Here is a 10,427-nt window from a genome sequence, read left to right on the forward strand (position 1 = left end):
CATGGAATTTCCTTTCTAATTGGTAGATTCATTTTTGTATCTGATATTTATTTTCTCTATTCCATAGCATATGGGTTAACTTTTCTCTTTTATGTGTTTAAGAAAGGCAAAATAGCAACCAACCTAGAACTTTGCTAGGAGTTATAGAATGATTTTTGTTCATGAAATTTGTTCTTATAATTAGATTTTCTGTGTAGGTCAGTTTTATAATTTTTGACAACAGTAGATTTTCATTTGAAATGAATTCTGATAATTATAGTTTGAGATGTGACATAATTGGTACATTAGCTGGAGAAAAGCAGGATGAATGACATGTACTTACTAATGTTTTCTCACCTTGTTTTATTCCAAGGGGAGTGCTGAACAGCACAGTTGATAAGCTGACTCATCTACTTCAGTGGTTGCATGATGGACTCATGAATGCAGTAGATGTGAGAGGCAGAGATGAGATCTTTTCATAAGTCTTGGTCATGGTCTCTTCTCATTAAGAGAGTCTAGCTATAGCCACTGTTGAAAGAGACATGGTCATCAAAACTTGAAATAATGACTTTTTTAGGAGGTGAAAGCTGGGTCAAGTGATTGTAGTGGGGTAAGACCAGATGTAGAAATTATGTGTGGAGTGAAAAACAAAAAATCTACTGTGATGTGAGCTGATAAAGTGACAAAAACTTTGGATAAGTTCCCTGAAGAACATTCCCAGACAGTGAGCAAACTAAAGACATTGGAAAGTGGAAGCAGAATGAAGGTGCTCAGCTCATGGAGCCACTGTTGGCAGCAACAATGAACTCATACTTGACTCCATCTATGCATGGAAGTTGTATGGTCTTCAGAGAATCACAATAGAAGTATTCTATTAGGCACACAGAAAAGCACTCTTACAACAAAACCAAATTGAAGCAAACACTGGATCACTCCACTTACCCAGCCAGTGATTACAAATGAAACACATATTTTAGGATTCACAATTTTCAATGAAGAGGCTTACAGATTGGTGCATACCTGTCTAATGCCATGACTATGAGTTACATCATCATCACATCTTCCATGACATGGATGATGCATGTCGGTGTTATACAATGTTGGAAAGAAATTACTTTGTATTCATTTGAAAGGGCTGTGATTACATGGGGTATGTAGTAGAGGAGAGGCACCCATTAGTGAGGGACAGGTTGGTCAGCAGGAAGCACATTGGGGACTCTAAATGAGAGTCAAAAACTACCGGAAGCAAATGAGAAAGTGTCCTAGGATGACCCAAAAGTAGAGCAAAGAACAAAGAAAAATGAGAAAAAAACTTTGTTTCTCTGGAACAATTGAGTTCAGTGACTGTTTGAGTTAGTTTTTTCACTGCTGTGGTTAAAAAACCTGACCATAACAATTTTAAGGGAATAAAAGTCTATTTGGAGGCTCATAGTTTCAGAGACCTCAACCTGTAGACATCAGGCACCATTCCTCTGGGCTTGAGGTGAGGCAGAACATCATGGCAGATGAGTGTGGCAGAGGGAAACAGCTCACATGATAATCAGGAAGCAGGGAGAGCAAGATCTCCACTTGCCAGATATAAATATATACCCCTAAGCAAGGCACCAATTCCCACCCCTGCCAGCCACACTCTAACACTTCAATTACCACTCAGTTAATTCCTAAGGGGATTAAATCACTGATTGGGTTAAGACTCTCACAACCCAATCATTTCTCCTCTGAACCTTCTTGCATTCTCTTACTGTGAACTTTTGGGGGACATCATATCTAAACCACAATAGAGACCATAGAATCATCTGGTCAACCCAGAGATTGGAACAGAAGGGTAGATTTTCAAGTGACCTGAGGAGGAAAATTTAAAAACATTAGCATCATTGGAACAAACACAGATTACCTATTTACCCTGGTAATTAAGTTAGATATATTTGGGAATAGAAAAATGAAGAATGTGGAAGAAACAAGATCAGTAATAAATGTATTATGTAAAGGAGTAGTCAGGGGGTAAATGTGACTAAATTTTGCAGAGAGAGTCAAAGGGGATGAAGGATTATGGAAACTAATATTCTTACAAGACAGCTCCCTAAGAAAATTGGAGAGACAGTGTGGCCTGACAGGAGGGAGGGGAAATTGGCCAAATATTAAACCTCTTCCAGTGCACCCTTTCCCAATAACAATGGGCCCTGGGGGAAAAAGCAAACTTTTATCCCTTCCCAGGTTCATCCCCAGCATTTCCACCAAAAGCAAACATTTACCCCTTTTCAACCCCAGTGCGTCATGAAGGAAGGAGGCGAATACTGAAATGCTGGTCCCTGAACTTCCACCTTTGTGAATTAGCCCTAAATGGAGGAGCAGCAAATATTGAAACTCTGGGAAACAATGATCCCAGAGAAAGAAAAGCAATGGGTAAGATTTGTGTACTCATCCCTTAGGATCTGAACTCCTATCTTCCCAGATAATAATGAGTTTCAACCTTTTTACAACTACCTTCCTAAGTTGAGGTTCTAGCCTGTAAAACTAGCACCTGACAGTCAAAACTGTACATCCACAGTCTCCAATAAAGCTATAAAAACCCAGACTCCTTCTGTAACCTGGGGGGCCAGCTCCATACCCAGAAAATGGGCCCTCCTGTGCCTGATCAATGGACTTCGCTGCAGAATAAATGAGAACTTGTTGATGTGAGGTTTGCTTCCCGTCTCCTGCCCCTGGCATTTGTGGGCCATAAACTTACAGGGGGTACTTTTGTTTTCATTTCAGAATTAAAGTAATTTTTCTTTCTCTAAAAGATGACTGAATAATTTTCCTTATCACTACTTCCCTTGGTGTTCTCCCACCAAAACAAATACTACCTGTTAATACTTTCATGTTACAGATGCCCCCTGACTGAGGATGGGGTTATCTCCACATAAACCATTTGAAGTTGAAAATATCATGTTGAAAATCCATCTAATATGCAGAACCTGCCAAACACGGTATGGTTTAGAAACACAGTATGCTGTACAGTATCAGTTGTTTTCCATTGTGATTATGTGGCCAGCTGGGAAATGTGGCTCCCTGCTGCTGCCCAGTGTCTTAAGAAAGTATCAGACTACATATTGCTAGCCCAGGAAAGATGAAAATTAAAAATCTGAAGCATGGTTTCTACTCAATGCATATCACTTTTACTATTAGATATGGAAAATGAAAAATCCCCAACATAATGTGGCCTAGGAAAAGTAAGTGGAAGAGAAAGCGTACACTGACAGCCTTCGTCTCCCCAGACAAAGGTTTTCCAGATGCCAACTGCACACAAGGAAGAAGTGTTTTATCACCCCTAAAGTGACAGTCCCTAGAGGACATTATTCACCTTCAAAGATAGATCTGTAGACCCTTGACTCAGAAGGCCAAAATCCTAAGCCCTCAAATTGACACATTTATTGACCCCAAATTCCCGAGTGCTCAAGAAAACTGATATGCTCACTAGACCACCCCTCAAAATAACCTATATAAACTCGGTTCCTTTCTTTGTTCAGTGACTCATTTTCCACCAGGAAAGTGGATCCACCAGCACCATTTCATCCCTGCATCCCTTGTTCCGGTGTGAAAATTTCATCCCTGCATCCTTGTTCTGGTGTGAAACTATGTTCCTGAATAAACAGCTAAGAATATTCATGAGGTTCTCATCCATCCTGGTCTTTTTGTGCTAACAGTTAGTTCCCTGACTGGAAATTGAGAGCAAGGTAATATTCCCTACTTCCCTTCTACCTGTTCCCTTCCCCCACAATCAGTTAAACAGCTGAGGAGGCCTGGAGACCGACCATGATCTGTGGGGACCATCTGAGGTCCTCTGAAAGCTGAGAGGACCCCCAGCCACCACTCACACAAGCTTTGGCTGAATCTCCAAACTGACTGTGTTTCCCCACCCTATTGAACATAGGCCTCTCATGCCCTTTGCTGTCCACTTTATGTGGGAGACATTTGGTACGAGAGATAGACAGAGCGCCCAAGACAACTGAATCCAGCTGAACAGGACAACTCTCTGGTGCTGTATGAAGGTCTTGGGTCTGAAATCTAACTCCGACAGCCCTTAGGGGTACCAGATATCAACCACTGTATGGGAGAAATGTGGTGTGTGACATAGAAGCAAGGCTCAAATGCAACCGAAGGCATCTGGCTGGGGCAACTCCCTAGTGTTGCATGAAGACTTTGAGTTAGAAACCTGACTCTGAAAGCCCAAAGGGGTACCCAATATCAACCACTTACTAAACTTTTGTGGCTTTATGCCACATGAACAGTAAAGGGATTTATATCAAACCCTCTTTAGCCTACTTCTGCTCCCTCCCCAATCTTCCCTTCCCTTGCACACCCAGCAAACCTCACTAATCAGGGACCTACTTGCTATTTTGCTTCTACATCCACCACCAGCCTTCTCATCTCATTGGAGAGATAAGACCCCACTTATTAACCAGGACCCTGTCCCTCATTTGTTTCATCTCTGCTGGACAGAGACTCCACCCTTAGACTAACTGGGACCCTGTTCCTTACCACTGGGATTGGGGGAAAGACATTTCCCCAGTCCCTTGTGGAGAAGTCCAGTCCCAGACTGTCACATTGGTGTCATGAATAGTGCAGGGGACACTTTGCTCTCCATTGTCACCTTCTCTGTTGAACCTCTCCAAAATGGGAACTACCCAATCAATTCCCAGAAACATCTCCTTGGGCTGTCTCTCCACCAATTTTAAAACCCTCTATTCCCATATTGCTCTCAAAATTAAATGCCTCATCTGGCCACAGTATAAATTTGGCCAGCACACATGTTCCAAATATGGAACTCTCTATAAAGAGATTCTACAAGCTCTACGAAAATACTTAACCCAAATGGCAAGTACTTGGAATTCCTGTACCTCCAAACCTTCTTCCTCCTCCACTCAAACCCTTTCCTATATCTACCTGGTATTACTTTGCAGTTACTAGCTATAAATTTACAATCCCCTTCTTCATTCACAGCCCTGGAGATATCTGATGAACCTCCTCCCTACAGATCCCGGGACCCCATAGACTCCCCTGAGGCCTCTATCTCCCCTTGGAGTTCCTCTCCTCAAAGCCCCATTGCTTTCCCATCAGATCCTTCCCCCCAGAGTCCTACAGTTCCCCCATCAGATTCCCCTTCACAAACTCCACACTCTCTCTTCCCTTTGCCATCCTCCCCGGACATGGTTAAAAACACTTCCAGCAAGACAGATATTCCCTCTCCTCTGGGAAGTAGTAGGGGCTGAAGGGATTGTCCGAGTTTATATCTCCTTCTCCATGACAGGTATGTCCCAAATAGAAGACAAATTAGGGTTTCATTTTCTGAAAACCATGCCAAAATAGGAAGGAATTCATCTGTCTGACTCAGGCATATGATCTCACTTGGGCAGACATATATTATATATAAACTTCCACCCTGACCAATGATGGACATGCTGATCTGGAAGACTGCTAGAGACCATGCAGAGCTCTTACAAGGCCCAAATCCTGAAATCTACCTGGCAGCAGATGCTACTGTCCCCTCAGTTGAGCATGATCGGACATATCAACCTCAAGACCCGGGGGGTTATCAGGTTACAGAATATGGTTGCTTGTCTCCTTAAGGGAATGTCAAAAAATTCTTACACCCAAGTAAACTGAGAATAGATAAAGGAAATAACTGAGGAACCTGATGAAATCTTGCCCTATTTAAAAAAAAATTAAATTATTTTTAAGTTTTTTACAGACTGCATTTTGATTCATTGTACACAAATGGGGTACATCATTTCTTTTCTATGGTTGTTTTGACAGGCATCAAATATACAAATTTGGATGTCAATATCTATCTCTTTTTACAGTCTCTTTTTACATTTTAACTTTATTGGGGGGGAGGTGTCTGCACCTGACAGTTACAAGAAGCTCAGACACTTAGAGAAGGCCACCAAATCTTCCCAGAAGCAATTTCTAAACACTGCTTTCAAAACCTTTTTTAAAAAAAAATTTTTTTTAGGGGAGATCCAGGATGGCGCACTAGAGGGAGGCTGCGTTCCTTGTTGCTCCGTAACTCTGGTTTCAAGCAGAGGATATCTGTTTCTTGGTGAGGCAATTTTTGCTGCTTATGGATCCCCTGGTGTTTACCCCATTTGTCTGCTGTGATCACCTGCACTCTGCCAGCATATCAACACCTTTTTTGAGTGCAGATTGCTCACTGTCAGGCATCTATCATTCGCCATTTGCCTGCCTCTTGCCTGTCCATCACCTGCCTTACACCTATTCATCACCCAACGCACGAGGTTTACCTCCCAATCATCTGACAACAGTCAACAAAGTGATCGCTGACCGCCGGTGGAGCACCAGCTGTCTGCTCTCGCCTGGAAGTTCACTGTTACAGTACCTGCAGGTTTGATTACACATGGCTGCCACCATTTTGAGACAACAGCCAGGCCCCGTAGGACCCCTGGCCGGACTGACTGAGCCCTGTCTCCAGGAGCCCTTAGCCCGACTGATCACTCCCTGCCTCGGGGGCTCTCACATCCACTGACTGCTCCCTGATGCCAGGACCCCCAGACCAACTGACTGTGCCCTATCACCCGGGCCCAGACCGACTGATTGCAACCAGCCTCCAAGATCGCAAAACCACTTCAAATACACCCAACCGCCAGGACCCCTGCCTGACCACGTCCACACCCTGTGCTGCAGCTCCCCATTTGCCAACACATTTCAAAGCCAGAGTGGCCATCTTGGATAATCCTGGAAGCTGTAGCTCCGATCTTTAGGTGGGGCAAAACCCATCCTGAGATGCCTGCTGGAGACTTGAAGCTCATTGTCAGGTACCTCTCATGCATCAGGCTTCTGAACTCTGGGAGGTTTCATTACTATATGACTGATACAGTGTAGATTTTCATTTTCTCCTTATTGAAAAAAATTGTTTTTATTTCTTTACTTTTCTTTCTTTTCCTTTTGTTTATCTGTTCCCTCAGAAGTCTCTTTCTCCCCTTTTTGCATGCTAACATCCAATTTCTTTTGATTACACTCTCACACTTTCTGTTATCTAGAACTTCTATATATTCTTTTCTTATTCCATTAACAGTCATATTCTACATCCCTCTGCATCCTCTTTGTCCTCCATTAGAAACTGCAGACCTTATTGCAAATCTGTTTGTTATACTGAAGATAATATTTGAATTCATTCTGTTTATTATGACAATTTTGTTATTGTCCTCATAGGGGCTATTTGGTCTAGGATTGCATAGTGTCTGAATTGGGCACTGCTAATATTGCTCTCCCCTTAAAGAAAGGGTTTTGGAAACCTATAGGGCCACTATAAGCCTATAGGGGGAAATCTGCAATACCCCAGATCTGCACTGCTAGAGGGGAAGATACATGAACAACATGAAAAACACAAGGGAAGAAAATGATCCAAACAAATCTAGATTCTATATTAATAGAATCCAATGACAGTATGTTAGAAGAAATGTCAGAAAAGGACTTCAGATTATACATGATTAAGATGATTTGAGAAGCAAAGGATGAAATAAGAGAGCAAATGCAGGCAATGAATGATAATACCAATAAGCTGAAAGAGCAAGTGCAGGAAGCAAAAGATAATTTCAACAAAGAGACAGAGATTCTAAAAAAAAAAAAAAAAAAAAAAAAAACCCAACAGAAATCCTTGAAATGAAGGAAACAATAAACCAAATAAAAAACTCAATGGAAAGCATCACCAAAAGACTAGACCACTTGGAAGACAGAACCTCAGACAATAAGACAACATATTTAATCTTGAAAATAAAGTTGCCCAAACAGAGAAGATGGTAAGAAATCATGAACAGAATCTCCAAGAACTATGGGACATCACAAAAAGACCAAATTTAAGAATTGTTGGGATTGAGAAAGGCACAGAGATATAAACCAAAGGAATGAACAACCTATTCAATGAAATAATATCAGAAAATTTAAAACCTTCATCTTCAAACCTGAAGAATGAAATGGAAAATCTAATACAGGAGGCTTACTGAACACCAAATGCACAAAATCACAACAGATCCACACCAAGGCACATTATAATGAAAATGCCTAACATTCAAAATAAAGATAGGATTTTGAAGGCCAAGGAGAAAAGCATCAGATTACATATGGGGGAAACCAATACAGATAGCAGCAGACTTCTCAAACTAGATTCTAAAAGTAAGAAGGGCATGGAACAACGTATTTCAAGCTCTGAAAGAACATGGTTGCCAACCAAGAATCCTATACCCAGCAAAACTAACCTTCAGATTTGAAGATGAAATAAAATCCTTCCATGTTAAACAAAAGCTAAAAGAACTTACAAATAGAAAGCCTACACTACAGAATGTTCTCAACAAAATATTCCATGAGGAGGAAATGAAAAACAACAATGTAGGTCAGCAAAGGGAGGAACTACAATAGAGAAAAACCACTCAAAGGAGAAGCCAAGCCAAGTTAAAAACCAAAAATAAGCCCAAATGACTGGGAATACAAATCATATCTCAATAATAACCTTGAAGGTTAATGACCTAAACTCATCAATCAAAAGACATAGACTGGCAGAATGGATTAAAAAGAAAGACCCAACAATATGCTGCCTGCAAGAGACTCATCGCATAGAAAAAAGACATCCACAGACTGAAGGTGAAAGGATGGGAAAAAACCTACCATGCACATGGACTCAGCAAAAAAGCCAGGGTTTCCATCCTTACATCAGATAAAGTGGACTTCAAGCCAAAGTTAGTCAGAAGGGATAAAGAAGGACATTTCATACTGCTTAAGGGAACCATAAATCAGGAAGACATAACAATAGTAAATATTTATGCCCCAAACAATGGTGCATCCCTGTACATCAAACAAATTCTTCTCAATTTCAGGAATCACATAGACCACAACACAATAATTCTGGGTGACTTTAATGCACTGCTGTCACCACTAGATAGATCTTCCAAACAACAACCAACCAAAGAAACCATAGAACTCAATAACACAATCAATAACCTAGACTTAATAGACATATATAGAATATTCCATCCATCAATGAGAGGATTCACTTTCTTCTCAGCAGCACATGGAACCTTCTCGAAAATAGACCATATGTTATGCCACAAAGCAGCCCTTAGGAAATGCAAAAAACATAGAGATACTGCCTTGTGTTCTATCAGATCATAATGGACTGAGAATAGAAATCAATGACAAAATAAAAAATGGAAACTACTCCAACACCTGGAGACTAAATAATATGCTATTGAATGAAACATCATAACAAAAAACATCAGGGAGGAGATAAAAAAATTCTTAGTGGTCAATGAGAGTGACGATACAACATATCAAAATCTCTGGGACACTATGAAAGCGGTACTAAGAGGAAAATTCATTAGATGGAGCACATTCCAGAAAAGAATGAAAAGTCAACAACAAAATGACCTAACATTACAGCTCAAAGCCCTAGAAAAAGAAGAACAGAATAACAGCAAAAGTAGTAGAAGACAGGAAATAATTCAAATCAGAGCTGAAATCAATGAAAATGAAACAAAAGAAACAATTCAAAAAATTGACCAAATAAAAAGCTGGTTCTTTGAGAAAGTAAACAAAATAGAGAAACCGTTAGCCACACTAACAAAGAGAAGAGAGAAAACTCAAATTACTAAAATTTGTGATGAAAAAGGAAATAACATGACAGACACCACTGAGATAAAGATATAATGAGAAGCTACTTTGAAAATCTGTATTCCAACAAAATAGAAACTACTGAAGACATTGACAAATTTCTAGAGACATATGCTCCTCCCAAACTGAACCAGGAGGACATACACAATTTAAACAGATCAATATCAAGCAATGAAATAGAAGAAGCCATTAAAAATCTACCATCCAAGAAAAGCCCAGGACCAGATGGATTGTCAGCCGAGTTCTACAAGACCTTCAAAGAAGAACTCATTCCAATACTTCTCAAAGTATTACAAGAAATAGAAAAGGAGGGTACCCTACCAAACTCATTCTATGAAGCTAATATCACCCTCATACCCAAACCAGGAAAAGACACATCAAGGAAAGAAAATTTTAGATGAATATCCTTGATGAATATAGATGCAAAGATCCTTAACAAAATATTGGCAAACCATATCCAAAAGTATATTAAGAAAATTGTGCACCACAATCAAGCAGGGGTTCATCCCTGGAATGCAAGGATGGTTTAACATCCGTAAATCAATAAACGTAATCCATCATGTCAATAGACTTAAGGATAAGAATCATATGGTTATTTTAATTGATGCAGAAAAAGTGTTTGACAAAATACAACACCCCTTCATGCTCAAAACACTAGAAAAAATAGGGATAGTAGGAACATACCTGAACATTGTAAAGGCTATTTATGCTAAGGCCATGGTCAACATCATTCTTAATGGAGGAAAAACTGAAAGCATTCCCTTTAAAAATGGGAAAAAGACAGG

At 40.3% G+C, this 10,427-nt stretch overlaps 1 pseudogene; it reads right to left on the reverse strand.

The window, feature by feature from the left end:
• Positions 1 to 571: 571 nt before the first annotated feature.
• Positions 572 to 5,170, reverse strand: LOC124976440 (olfactory receptor 4F15-like; annotated as a pseudogene).
• Positions 5,171 to 10,427: the final 5,257 nt, after the last annotated feature.

Source organism: Sciurus carolinensis, chromosome 2, assembly GCF_902686445.1.
Source record: "Sciurus carolinensis chromosome 2, mSciCar1.2, whole genome shotgun sequence".
Taxonomy (NCBI): Eukaryota; Metazoa; Chordata; class Mammalia; order Rodentia; family Sciuridae; genus Sciurus; species Sciurus carolinensis.